Source organism: Myotis nattereri (assembly GCF_964212035.1).
Source record: "Myotis nattereri genome assembly, chromosome: 18".
Lineage (NCBI taxonomy): Eukaryota > Metazoa > Chordata > Mammalia > Chiroptera > Vespertilionidae > Myotis > Myotis nattereri.
The window spans coordinates 10481881-10497561 of NC_138093.1; positions in this window are offsets into that span (position 1 = coordinate 10481881).

Genomic DNA, 15681 nt, shown 5'->3' on the forward strand with positions numbered 1-15681 from the left:
AGAGTGTGCTTCAGAACTAAGTGTGGATGTGACTTTTGTCTAGAGAAGTTAACTATAAATTTGCACAAAAGATGCCCTCAAATTTTTAAAGTGAATTGTACCAGCATGGACTGAAAGGGATTAGACAGTACAGAATGAAAAAATGCCTTTGCACCCATCAACCTGATGCTGAGAGGAAGCAGGCTGAGAAAGTTGCCTGACTACAAACAAGTACCATTTCTTAATAGGGGGGGCGGAGAATGACTCAAAGAATGGGACCAGGAGCCCAGAGGGAAAGACCAAGACACCTTCAGATCTAGATGAACCATACTTAAGGAGCTGTACCCCAGCAACTTCATCTCCACCTGAACTTGATTTAGATGGTGAGATTCTGAGCTGATGAAGTAAATGTTATGAAATTTGGGAGCTTGGAGAGGGAGTAAATAATGCATGTGGTAATGTTCATGGCCAAAGCTGGAGGAATGTGGTAGATTAGAGATGGTTGAAAATTCTTTGCTACTTCTCCCATTGAGACCTGGGGTTTAATTCTCCACCACTTGACTCTAGGCTGGTCTTGGTGACTTGCTTGACCAACAGGATACAGTGCTAGGTTATACATTCTGAGGTTGAGGCATAAGAAGCCTTGCAGCTTCCACCTGGGAGCTGCCATAAAACAAGACTGACCACTCTGCTGGAGAGACCCCAAGGACAGGCCCTGAGACCACTTGTGAAATATCATCTAGCAGTCGACATGAAGCCATCAGGCGTCACTCACATTCTAAGTCTGATATGAGTGAAGTTTTTCTGCACCTCCGAAACATCCACCTAGAGAACCCAGCTGAATACCAGCTAGAGACCCAGTCAACACCACAGTGAAACAGGAATTTTAGGGGTAAAATGGGACAGGTTTAGGAAATTTTAGAAATTTCGCAAATTAAGGGGACCATGGAGGAAGCACAGGGTTGCAGGCAGCAGAAGGTATATTTCCATAGAATAGGGAAGCTGAAAAGCTGCAACAGGTACATTTCCATAGAATAAGGGAGCTGGGAGCAGCAAAAGGTCTATATTTACAAAATAAAGGGAAGGAAGCCCTTCATCCAGAAGGAGAAGAAGAAAGCCCAAAGGGAATAGGAAAACAATAAGGAAGGGAGGGGGGGTGGGAAGAACCTCACATGTTCCATGTGAGGTTTGACCTTTGAGCCCAGGAATTGCTATAGGAACCAGTTTAAGGGAATAGTGACCAATCAGAGGGGATATCAAGGCACCAGGATCTGCAGCTTTTATAAGCCATAGGGAACAAGAACTCAGTGGGGCCCTTTCCCCCTCCCCACATGGGAGTCTATTCTGTGGGACTCTTTCCCTCTCCCCACGTGGGAGTCTGTACTTGTTCTTCAATAAATCACCACCTTTGCTATACCACTTTCTGTCCGTGGATTCATTCTTTGATTCCGGAGGACAAAGAATCCAGGTTCCAGTCCAAATATTCCGTTTCAACAGGAAGCAAACAAATTGCTCAAGTGAGACCTGTCCAGATTCCTGATCCATAAAATCATTAGATGTAATAAAATGGCTGTTGGTTTAAGCCACTAAGTTTTTAAGTGCATCATTATGCAGAATTAGACAACTGGACCAATGCCTTCTCATGTACACAAGAATTCTGATACATTATCTCATTCATTTATCCATTAAAACACTTTATCACATATTAGGATTGCAAAAGATCGTGCTTCTATTAAACAATTTGAATTTTCACTGGTAGAAGGAGAGATGATTCCGGTCTCCTCTGAGTGACTGCCTATGGTCCCATCCATCCAGAAGAGCCATGCAGTGTAGATGCTGTCACTGGCAGGGATTACAACAGAGTGGTTAAGCTTTCTGGCTCTGGAGTAAGAGAGACTTGGGTGAATCCCTCCTCCCCCCACACCCCCTTGGTCAATTTCCAGCCCTGTAATTTTGACAAGTTAAACTCTGTACTTTAGCTTCCTCATTTGTAAAATAATGTCAATGACAACAACTACCTAATAAGGTAGTTGTGAGAACAAAATGAGCTAACATATGACGTGTTTAATGTGTTGCCTAGCACATTTAAAGCACTGAATACATCATAGCTATTTTTTATTAATATTTGCATACCAGGCACGATTCCAACCCTGGATAGAAGACATAAAGTCAGTTCTGTTCCAAACTACTCTCGAGGGCTAGGTCAGTGACCCAGGTTTTTCCATTTCTCAGCTCTCTGATCTATCATATGAGACCAAGGCACTGGCAAGGCAGCTAAATGAACTGGTTCCCTCGCCACCTGGCTGGAGTTCCAGGGACAATAAAAGGAGGCATTTCCATCATCTTGTATTCTTTCTCCCCCAATCTTCTCCTTCTGTCTTTAGGACTGTGTGTGTGTGTGTGTGTGTGTGTGTGTGTGTGTGTATGAATCAGACCCATCTCCTTTACTAGCTAGCCCTGTCAGCTATTAAACACACACACACACACACACACACACACACACACACACACACCCCAAAACCCTCAAGGAAAGAAATTATGATCAAGCCTTCAGACAGCTGGTGGCAATTTACTCATACAATCCCCCTCATTCTTTCAACACCCACTACTTATGTGTATCTGATGTGGGAGCAGGGGGAATTATGCAAGAATTTGGTATGAAAATGTCTAGGAAGGGGGGTTGGGTCAGTGAAGGAAGACTTGTGTGAAATACCTGGATAATTCTCACTGCTTTGAACACAGATATTGGGCCTTAAAAATTGAAGGGACTGATGTGAGGGTTAAAAAAATAAATTCCTGCAATCCAAAACAATACTGACATAAATTCACAAAGAGCTTTCCAGGCATTCACGACAATTGCAGCATCACTAAAACCTGAGTCATTTTCCTGTAGGGGACAAGCAGTTCCAGTCCACGGCCAAGGAGCATGTATCAGGCAATCTAGGCCACAGAGAAAAAATGCTTAGGAAACTATCAAACTGTCGCCTCTCCCTTGGCAAGAAGTGCCCACCCGCAAACACCAAACCTGGTCTTATGACAGTGCAACCATCTACAGATGCCCCCTGCTGGCAGAACTTGTCCTACAGAGAGGCCTCACCATGTATATTGTTTGGCCCTCAGAATAGGGGCTTGCAGGCCGTCACTATAAACTACACATACAGGGTGGGGCAAAAGTAGGTTTACAGTTGTTCATATGGCAAATAATACAATCATGAATAAATAATAATATGAGAATAAACTCTGTTTCGCATGTTCGCAACTGTAAACCTACTTTTGCCCCACCCTCTACAAGATGGTCTTCCAATAGGTCCTCTAAGGCAGAGCTTCCCAGCCAGTGTTCCTCGTGTTCTACAAACAGGTTACAATGTCCAGAAATTGATCCACTCAACCTTTTAGGCATCCAAGAAAATAGCCAGAGCCAGTCACTGCCAGCAATGTTTTCCAGAGATGTTGGGAGAGCTGACTGAGCAGGTAGAGTCTGGGGATTTTATTATTCTAAGGATACAGATGAAAATCTTTGACATGACATACACAGCTTGGCACAGTCTTCGGCCCCAGCTCTGGTTACACTCCCTGATTTTTGTGCTTGATTTGTACTAGCCTTGTTCCAGAAGGAAGAAAGGGAAGGAATAAATTGCCTTATTCATCTAATTTCTAGGAGTTGAGGTAATGGATGCAGACTGTGACAGGCAATCTTTAAGAAGTACCCCAGTGATCCCTGGTAATCACACTCTTGGTATTGGAAAGAGATATATTATAAGGGATTGGCTTGTGCAATATGGAAGCTGAGAAATCCCAAGTTCAGCTGTGGAAACTGGAAATCCAGGAAAGCTGATGGTGGAGTTCTGACAACCAGAGGGCCCATAGTGTAAGTCCAAGTCCAAGGGCTAATATTCCAGCTTAAGCAGTCAGAGAGCAAAGAAAGCAAAGTTTCCCTTCCTCCACCTTTTTATTCTATTAGGCCCTCAATGGATTGGATAGTGCCCACCCCGTTGGGGAGAGCAATCTGCCTTACTCAGTCTACTCGTTTAAAATGCTAATTTCATCTGGAAACACCCTCACAGACTCCCCCAGAAATAATGTTTAGCTAAATATCTGGGCACCCTGTGTTCCAATCAGGTTGACACATAGAATTAACCATAATAGCCACTAAGATTTGGGGTGATTTGCTAAGGAGCAATAGATAACTAATACAGATTCCTGAACTTTCCTACAACCCAAGGTCATGTTGTAGAGTTAGAGACCCAGCCCTACGATTTAGAAAAAATGAAGAAGGACAAAGAATTCAGAACACTTATTTAAGGCAACACAAGAGGAAATCTAGATTGATGGTGAAAATTAAGGGAGTGAAAAGGAGTCCCTTTGTAAGACCATTCTGTAGAATATACTGCCTAAGCACTCTCTCCCCCAAATTTGCTTTTAACTCCTACCCAAAACATTATTTTAGAAAATATGTAAAATCTCTTAAGAACTTTCTTGTTAAGATGATAGGAAAGTTGCACATTTCAGTTGAGGTATTTAATTGGAGATTGCCAAGTCAAGGTTTATATAGCAATGAGGCAAAGATGTTAGAGGCTGGAATATGGACGCTAAAAGGATGCTAAAATGTGGTATTGTGTCTGTACACTAAGGTCACTCGTGCATGTTAACATTTCTTTCATTGGTCCCACTTTCACCGAGCTAATGTTGGGTGGTTAAGTGTGGGTACACATGAGCACACAGACAGTGAACAAAAGCCCCTCATTCTGTGAACACATGTGCCTGTTGTTGTGGGCACTGAGCCCAGCTCGCTTTAAGTCTGTTATTTGAACAGTGTCCCAGATTCTCCTTTGAAATGTACAGCTCACCCCTTTTTATTAACCTAAATATTGGGTTCTCTGATGGTTTTTTGATAAGATCCTTGCTCATGTCCAGGCACACTTTCTTTTCTTTTAAATAGGTCATTTATTTCTCTCGTGTTGGCCTTCAGGCATGTTGCGCTATGAACTGAAAGCATATCCCCACAAAGTCAGATTTTAGTAATGCAGCTTATTATTTTAAAACAAAAGAAATTTCACACTTGATATGCTAATTTGGAGACCAGACGTTTTTTTTTTGTCAAGCCTCAATCAGTCTCTGTATTGTTGTTTTGATTGCTTGTTTGTTTTAAGAAAAAGCAAATCTAGGATCATTGAAATGGAAAAACTGTAAACCATGCAAGATGGGAGTTTTGGTCAAGATGGCAGAGTAAGATAGATGGATGCTGTGCTCACCTCCTCCCATGACCACATAAAATTGCAGCAAAATTATAGGTAAATCAACCTGGAGAACCATCTGAAGACTAGCTGGACAGAAGTCCTATAACTAAGGATATGAAAAAGCCACCTAATATCAAACATCAAGACTGATAAAAGGCACAGAGATGTGAAATGGGCTACCCATCCTGATCTCATCCCATGCTGGAGCTCCCCAGCCTAGAGTGTTTTTTTTTTTATTTTTTAAACATACTTCACTGATTCTCTACAGAGAGGAAGGGAGAGGAATAGAGAGCCAGAAACATCGATGAGAGAGAAACATCGATCAGCTGCCCCCTGCACACCCTCCCACTGGGGATGCGCCCGCAACCAAGGCACGTGCCCTCAACAGGAATCGAACCCGGGACCCCCCAGTCCGCAGGCCAATGCTCCACCCACTGAGCAAAACCTGTCAGGGCCCCAGCCTAGAGTGTTAGTGCCAGGGATAAGGAACCCACAAAACATCTGGCTGTGAAAGTCAGGGGGTTCTGTTCATCTGGGTGAGATGGAAGACTGCTGGAAACCCAGGTGTCCTTTAAAAGGGCCCGTGCACAGACTCTCACTCACAGGCATTTACCCTGGGCTTGAATGGAGGGACAGTGATTCTGGAGGCACCAGAGAGAGACATACAGAGAGAAAATGAACTGTGTGCCTTCAGGGCAAGGACTGGTGGGCAACTGCCATTGTCCCTGGGTTGAGCCTTCCTCCAAAACGGCCAAATTTGAATCTGCCTTAGCTCCACCCTTAACTCCCTAAGGTCCCACCCCACCCCACCCAACACATCACGCTGCCTCGGGTTTTTTCTGCATGTCAGCCAGCCTCCAGCCTAGGCCTGCATAGCAGTTTTTATTTGAAAACTCTCCAGGCATTCCAGTAAAGGAGCAGCAAATATATAAAGCAAATATTGATGATATTTTAATAGGAATTAAAATTATATAATTCAAATTACATTGAATCTATAGCCCATTTTGGGTAGTATGGGCATTTTAATGATGTTAATTCTTCCTATCCATGAGCATGGTATATGCTTCCACTTATTTGTATCTTCCTCGATTTCTTTCTTCAGTGCCTCATAATTTTCTAAGTACAGGTCTTTTACCTCCTCAGTTAAATTTATTCCTAGGTGGTTTTTAAAATGAAATTGTAAATGGGATTGTGTTCTTAGTTTCCCTTTATTTCATTATTGGTACATAAAAATGTAACTGATTTCTGAATATTAATTTTGTTTCCTGCTATTTTACTGAATTCATTGATCAGTTCTAATAGTTTTTTTTTTTTGCTGAAATCTTTAGGATCCTCTAAATACCATATCATGTCATCAGTTTTATTTCTTCCTTTACAATTCTTCTTCATGTCTAATTGCTGTGGCTAAGACTTCAAGTACAGCATAGAGAATACAGTCAATAATACAACTATGTACAGTCCCAGGTGGGTACTTGAAATATCAAGGGGCAACCACTTTGTAATGTATATGACTATCTAACCACTATATTTACACCTGAAACTGTAATACTAAATGATATAAACTTTAATTAAAAAAATAAATTTAAAAAGGAGCAGATATCTATATCTATTGAAATGCCTATGTCACTTTTATTCTGTTAATATGGTGAACTATGTTGATTGATTTAAGAATGTTAAAATGAATGTCAAGTTTCAGGGATAAATCCCACCTAGTCATTTGGAATGTAAATTTTACAATGATGACAAACTGGTTCAGAAATGTGCAGACACTTGAAACAGACACAAGGATTCCTACCATTTGGTTGAATATATTAGCATGTAAGAGATAGGGAAAAAGAAGGTATACATGAGAATGAGAAGAGAGTTTGATCATTGATGGTACTCACCAGCCAGGGAAGAAAGAACTCATATATTCCAAGATAATGCCAGTTGTATGGCCTCCTGGGACATAGTCAGCTTCCCCCAGAGAGATCCTTCCATTTACTTATTTTTTATTCCTACAGTTCATATTTCTGTTATGGCACTTACTTTATACTATAGTTAGATGAGCATAGATTAGAACTATAGATTCTGAGTTATCTAAGGGTATTTTTGCATCCAGCTTTGCACTGGCCTCCACCATCATTGCTCAATAAATAGCATTGAATTAAATTGAACCTGGATAATGTGAAGAGCTGCTTTCTTACATTTTTTAGTTGACTGAAAATTAGAAAACTGGATACCAAGAACACCCTTCCCAAGTACAAGCCTCTCATACTCACTCATAAACCTCTAATACTATAGCTATGACAGATATGTTTTTTAAAGTATGCTGCACATTCCTGGGGAACAGGTGTTTTCTTTTTAATTGATTTAGAGAGAGAGGAAGAGAGAGAGAGAGAAACATCCGTCAGTTGCCTCCTGTGGGCACCCTTACTGGGGATCAAACCCAAAACCTGGGTATGTGACCTTTTTATTTTTTAAACATACTTCACTGATTCTCTACAGATAGGAAGGGAGAGGAATAGAGAGCCAGAGAGGAATAGTGCCAGGGATAAGGAACCCACAAAACATCTGGCTGTGAAAGTCAGGGGGTTCTGACTTTCAGTGGACCTGATGACACTCCAACCAACTGAGCAACACCAACCAGGACAGAACTGGTTTTTAAATGAGGGTCAGAGTAGCACCAACCTTGGTGAAGTGCCTTACGTTTGAGAATTCCTATAATGTTTAAAAGCATTTCAAGGTTCAGCATTACATCAACTGAGATTGATGTAGAGGTCTGACAGAGGAATAACTATTAAAGGAAATAATGAAAGTGTGCTATTTTAACAATTAAACCACATTTAGGGAAGCAAATTCAAACCCTACAAACTTTGTGTTAGCAATGACAGTAAGAAAAATATCATCTTAATGACAGAGTCATGATGTATTTAAAATCTGGCTTCTTTTGATTCAAGAATTTATCCCAAGAAATATAAAGTATTCAAGAAGACTTTATTTTTATTTTTTAAAATATATTTTATTGATTTTTTACAGAGCGGAAGGGAGGGGGATAGAGAGTCAGAAATATCGATCAGCTGCCTCCTGCACGCCCCCTATTGGGGATGTGCCCGCAACCACGGTACATGCCCTTGACCAGAATTGAACCCGGGACCCTTGAGTCTGCAGGCTGGCGTTCTATCCACTGAGCCAAACTGGTCAGGGCTCAAGAAGACTTTAAATTATAAATATATATCAGACTACTTTTTTTGTTTGCTTCAGACTTTTAAAAAATTCCAAAGTAGTCTGTGAAAAATATTCAACACCCCATAGATATACAAGTTTTTAAAAAGTAATTATGTTTGGGCTAAAATTCTACTTTATAAAAAAATAAAATAATGAATACTTCTTGTTTCATTCCTTCTTAAAAGCAGTAATTCTAGGTTTCTTTTTTTAAAATATATTTTATTGATTTTTTTACAGAGAGGAAGGGAGAGGGATAGAGAGTTAGAAACATCAACGAAAGAGAAACATCGATCAGCTGCCTCCTGCACACCCTCTACTGGGGATGTGCCCGCAACCAAGGTACATGCCCTTGGCCGGAATCGAACCTGGGACCCTTCAGTCCACAGGCCGACACTCTATCCACTGAGCCAAAGCGGTTAGCAGCCGTGGGCAAACTACGGCCTGCTGGTCGGATCCGGCCCGTTTGAAATGAATAAAACTATTGAAAAAAAAAAGACCGTACCCTTTTATGTAATGATGTTTACTTTGAATTTATATTAGTTCACACAAACACTCCATCCATGCTTTTGTTCCGGCCCTCCGGTCCAGTTTAAGAACCCATTGTGGCCCTCGAGTCACAAAGTTTGCCCACCCCTGGTAGGGCTATAGGTTTCTTAATATAAATGTGATTCCTTTAAGCGCTGTTAACTGAATATCTGACTCACTTTTCTCCAGCTGTGGACAGTATGATGAATAAATACAATTAAGTGTCTGCGAATAAACTAAGTTTCCCAGTTCACAAATAAAGCATAGTCCTGAACACAGTATGCAGATCTATTAATACTTCTGTAATAAATACTCAAAAGATTCAAATCCTGACTTTATGCATAGGAAACTGAAGCCCAAAGAAATGAAGTCATTTTTTTTCAGATCCCAGTGAGTTAATGGCGCTGAGAGATGGAAACCATAAATCCACCTGCCTCGTAGCTGGATTTATGAGTGCTAGCTCCCCAAAAAGAATAAGCCAAAGATGTATGACAAGGAAATGCTTATTTCAGAAAAGGAGCAGCACAATCTGTCTCTTCTAAAAAAAAACCCAAAATCATGTGTATGACATTTTCACCCTGCTGCTGCTGCGTGAAGAAAATGTGGGCCTGATTTGTCTGGTCTTACAAGCCACCGCCGCGGAAGGGACTCGGTTTAGGTGGCGCCCATCCTGCATGGCCTCATCCAGTAGCCAACAGGCAGGCTCCAGCTCCGTGAGGGGAGAAAGGTAGCGGAGAAAAAAGATTCATCACCACCCCATCCAGCTGTATCTAAGATTAAAAAAATTATAGGGGGGTGTAATAGAGGGCAGAGCGCACTCTTTCAACTGCGCACACCTCCTGATCCTTTATCTCCTTTTACTACCTCTAATGCTTCCACCCCGGCATAGCCTCCTGAATCCTGTTCTCTGCTCATCTCTTCTTTGACCCACCAGGCCTGGCCTTCAGCCTCATCTCCACTAACAAAGTGGGGGTCAACACATTAAGCAACGATTTTGGCACGGAGGCGGGGTTTCCCAAGCTACAGATTTCCCAAGCTCTAGTCCAGTAGAAGCCAGCGCCACACCTTTATTTCTAGGCAGCTCCCACAGTCTCCCCCCTCCAGCCCCTGCGCCGAGCGCCATCAGCCCCACCCCCATGCCTTCAGCCTTCCCCAAGTTGATGTCACTCATGTCACTCGGCAACAACCCCTCCCAAGCATCCTAGTCTTCAGTCCTGGGGCGGTGCTCCGGCGCAGTGCCCGCAGGCGCCAGCCGCAGCCCCTGGGCCCCGCGGTGCTCTCACCTCATCCAGGTTTCGGCCGCCCCGGCCGCCGCCTCCTCCGCCGCCGCCGCCGCAGCCCAGCTCCCGGCCGCCTCCGGGCGCCGTCTTTCGGGGCCAGGAGGCTGCAGGGCTCGTGCCGCGTCCGCGGACCAGTAACGCGCGTGGTGCGCCCGGCGGGACGCGCGGCGGCAGCAGCAGGACCCGCTGTCGGTCTTCTCCATGGATTCCCCGGGCCTGGCTACCGCGGTCCTAGTGACGGCCCCTGCTCGGTCTCCCCGCGCTGCCTGCGCGCGTCCTCGGGGTGTGGATGAGCGTCCGCCCCGTGGTCCCCGTTGTGGCGGAGAGCGGACAGCGGAGAGCGGAGAGCGGGAAGGACCAGGCCTCCGCCAAGGCTGCCCGAGCCACCTGCTCCGCCCAGAGTGCGCGGTGCCTCTCCCGCAAACACCCCACGCACTACCTCAACCTGGAGATCTTTTCATCCCCAGATCTTTTGATTTCTTTCTATCCGCTCCATTGGTACCGTCCTCAATTTCCAACCTCAAAACGTTCTCCTTCCGCACCTCTTTCTCCTTGTCTCCCTCCTCCCTCCAAGCTACTCATCCTTGTACCTCCGCCGAATCACCACTTCTCAGATTGTTGGCTAGCCCCCTTCCTCTCTCTTTCCCTCTTTTAAAATCAACTTTTCCTTTCAATTTTCCCGTTATTGTAAAAGCCTTTCCTCTAAACAAACTCAGTTTTCCTTCCAGTTGAGACTTTCCGAACGCCATTTCTCATGAACTCATAATAAAGTATACAGGGGTGGGCAAAAGTAGGCTCACGGTTGTCATGCAAATAAATACAATAATTAATAAATAACAATACAAAAATGAACTCTGTGTTTCATGTACTCCTAACTGTAAACCTACTTTTGCCCACCTTGTAGATAGCGTGGTATCCACCATCAAGTCAAGGGAATGTCTTCATGATTCAAAAAGAAAAATTCATAGGTGAAGTAAATCCACTAAACGTTTGTTCTGAAAACTTTTTGCTTATATCCCCACAGAACAGAGGCTAAAGAGTCTCCAACAAAGCAGAAAGCTTCTGATACACTATTACACAGCACAGGCCTGCAAGGGAGAAGGTATATCATTGTAGTGGATGCTGTGGACCCCAAGGTACATAGGCAATAGTCGCTATTGTTGATTGACTCAATATGAACAAAGCTGAACTCAGCCTTAACTCATTTTCCTTCTAAATCTGCTGTTCAGTCTGTTCTTTCAAAAGGACAACAGCAAAAAACAGCACTGCCATCCATCCAGTCGCCCAGGCTCCAAATTCACCTCATCCTGTCTGTATTTCTACTTCTTTACCACTTTTTATCTTCAAGTGGCCCCTCTCATCATGAGTCCCACTGCCTGCAGACAATGACACTATCGGGGACCTCATCAGTCTTTCTTTTAAGTCTTCTAAATTAATCTATGTCTTTATTTCTCTTTTACCCCCTCCCCCCAATCTATCTTACTTGGGCAATTTACCCTACCACTCTCATCTCTACTAAGAAATTTGTAGGTACCTTTTCTTATTTTTATATCTTTAGCGTCCCTTTCACCTTTAGCTCCATCCCCAGCCAATAAACATGTTCAAGTCTCGTCATCCCCAAAACAAAGTCTTTCCCCCGCTAACCACCATCATATGTCTCACTTCCCTTCATAACCGATTTGCTTAAATACATTGTGTTCATTTGATGTCTACACTTCCTGACTTCCGTTCATTCTGTACCGTCTAATTCTCTACAATCAGGCTTCTGCTCCTATTACTTAGCTGAAGCTGCTGTGCTTGCAGACTCAGACTTTGGTTTTGCCCACAGAAGAGTTGTAGATTTCATCTAATACACAAATTAAAAGGAATAGGAATGGGGTTCCTTAATTTAAAGGGAATCTGCGATCTTTGTTAAGGCAAATAAATAAAAAGTTCAGTGAGATGACTGCAAACCCAAAAGCTAAGAAGTGCTGAGACTTCCAATTCCAGCCAAGATCAAGGAACATGTATCAGACTAACTCTTCCCCTGGGCAGGGGAGTGAGATAGAATAGCATATATTATATTTATAAGTAGTTATAAATATAAGTCCAACTTATAAGTCCAATATAAGTTATAAATATGTTATATTATACAAATATTATGTGTATAACTAAAGAAAGTATAAAAATAACTCTTTAAAGGCATTGAAGAGTAATGAAAACAGGCAGGACTTGAATCTATGACCCTAGAGAAAAGAGAACATGAGGCTCCATATTTACCCTGGGATTTTTCTCCTAAGGGAATTTTCCAAACCAGATGCTAGAAAATGAAGGCCATGTAAAAGACAGCTGTATTACTGGGCTAAAGTGTCAAAGGTCAAAATTCAGGGCTACCAAAGTGGCGGAGACTTGAGGGAGACTTCCCAAAGAAAAGAGAATAGCAGAGAAGTAGTTCAATGATCTAAGTACAAATTCCACTCAAGATGGTGGTCAGTTCCTAAGACCAGCATGCACAAGCAAGATGCCAAAAACCACATCAGAAAAGAGCAGTATGGAGGCTAATTAGCTAAGCAGAGATGTCAGCATCCAACACAAGTTGGACTTCAAGCCTCTCCAAGGTAGAGAGACACCCAGGGCCTTCAGTTGAGACTCCCCCCAAAAAAGGCTACACCTGTAGAGTAAGGGCAATACTGAAATAGAATAGATCTAACAAAGCTTTAAACCAAGTCTTTTTATAGGACCAAAGTGATCTTCCAGTATTCTGTCTACCAGAACAAAATTTAACTCTTTTAAGGGTAGATAACATTTTCTAGAGCCACTACAATTTTTTTTTTTTACTCACAATGTCTAAGATCCAATATAAAATTATGAGGCATGCTAAAAATCAAATCCAAATGACTAAACACTAAGAGAAAAGTATAGAAATAGATACAAGTTGACAGGACTTCAAATAACTGTGACTAATAGATTTAAGAAAATAAAAGATGGATAATTTACTTCATATAGAACTGCAATCTATTAAAAATCATGTGGACATTCTAATTATAAAAATTACAATACCTGTAAATAAGAACCCATTGGGCATGCTTATAATAGCAGTCTGAATACAGCAGAAGTGAAATGGAAATGGAAAACAGGTCAGTAGAAAATTCCAAGTTGAAGGACAGAAAAAGGGGGAAAAAAGAGCAGTTTGTCTTCTCAATCTCTTGACTGTATTTTGCAGAGCAGATGTTTTTAATTAAAATTAGATGCGATTCAATTTTTCAGTTCTTTCATTCATGGCTCATATCTGTATTGTACCTAAAAAATCATCACCAAAGCAAAAGCCATCTAGATTTTCTCATCTTATCTTTTAGGAGTTTTACAGTTTTGCATGTACATTTAGGTCTTTTACCCATGCTGTTAATTTTTTTTAATATATATGTTTTTTATTGATTTAAGAGGGGGAAAGAAACATCAATGGTGAATCGAACCATGACCTCCTGGTTCATAGATTGATGCTCAACCACTAAGCCACACCAGCTGGGCCATGCTGTTATTCTGTGAAAGGTGTAAGGTCTGTATTTAGATTCATTATTTTGCAGGTGGATGTCCAGTTGTTCCTGCACCATTTGTTGAAAAGACTATCTTTTCCCTATTAATTTGCCTTTACTCCTTTGTCAAAAACTCAGTTGACTATATTTTGTTGGTCTATTTATGGCTCTCTATTCTGTTCCATTGATCTATTTGTCTGTTCTTTCACCAGTCTCACATTGTCTTGATTACTCAGGTAGTGTTGGTACTCTGATTTTGTTCTTCTCCTCCAATATCGTATTGCTATTCTGGGTCTTTTGCCTCTGCATATAACTTTAGAGTCAGTTTGTTGATATCCTCAAAATAAGTTGCTGGTATTTTGATTGGGATGCATTGAATCTTTAGAGCAAGTTGGGAAGAAATGACATCTTGACAAAATTGAGTCTTCCTATCCATCATCATGGAATATATTTTTGTATTTCTTTGATTTCTTTCATCAGTAGCTTTAAGTGTATTCCCAGAATTGTGCAACCATCACTGCTATCTAATTTCAGAACATTTTTATCCCCCCCCAAAAGAAACCCCATAGCCATCAAAGGCACTCACCATTTCCATCTCTATCATCTGCTCTCCCTCCCTGCAGCCCCTGGCAACCACTAACCTATATTCTTTCTTTACCTCTCATATAAATGGAATCATATGACATACAGTCTTTTGTGTCTGACTTTTTTTCACTTAGCATAATGTTTTCAAGGTTCATTTACTTTGTAGCATATGCCAGTATCCCATTCATTTTTATTGCTTTTCACATTGTATGAAAAGACCACATGTTCTTTATTCATTCATCAGTTAATTGACATTTTTTACTATTATGACTAATGATGCTATGAACATTCATGTACAGACTTCTTAGTAGACATGTTTTCTTTTTTATTATTGACAGTATTACAGATGTCCCCCTCTTTCACCCACCAACCCAGCCCCCGGCCCCACCCCAGGTTTTCACCACATTATTGTCTGTGTCAATACATGCATATTTCTTCTTTGGTTAATCTTTCCCGCCCATCCCTCCCCCGCAAGCTCTTCCCATCTGAGATCTATCCGTCTGTTCCATGTATACATGTCTCTGGACCTATTTTGATCATCAGATTCTTTTGTTAGATTCCACATATAAGTGAGATCATGTGATATTTGTCTTTCTCTGACCGGCTTATTTCACTTGGTATAATAATCTCCAGGTCGACCCATGCTGTCTCCAAAGGTAAGCGATCCTTCTCTTTTACAGCTGCATAGTATTATATTATATAATGTATCACAGCTTTTTTTTTTTTCTACTCATCTACTGATGGTTACTTGTGTTGTTTTCCAGATTTTAGCTATTGCACTGCTATGAACATAGGGGTGCATATATTCTTTCTGATTGGTGTTTCAGGATTCTTAGGATATATTCCCAGAAGTGGGATCACTGGGTCAAATGGCAGTTCCATTTTTAATTTTTTGAGGAAACTCCATACTTCTTCCACAGTGGCTGCACCAGTCTGCATTCCCATCAGCAGTGCACTAGGGTTCCCTTTTCTCCACACCCTCAACAGCACTTGTTGCTTGTTAATTGATTGATTTTTTATTAAATTGATTAGAATGACATTGGTTAATAGGATCATATAAGTTTCAGATGTAGGTTTCTATGACACAAGATTTGTATATTTTACTGTGTGTCCACCACCCAAAGTCAAATATCCTGTCACCATATATTAGGCATCATTCATCCTCCAGTCCTCACCCAATTCCTCTGGCAACTACCACACTGCTGTTTATGTCCACGAGTTTCAGTTTTATATCCCACACATGAATGAAATCATTTGGGTCTTAGTTTTTTCTGTCTGACTTATTTTACTTAGCATAATATTATCAAGATTCATCCATGTTGTTGCAAATGGCAGTATTTTGTCTTTTCTTACAGT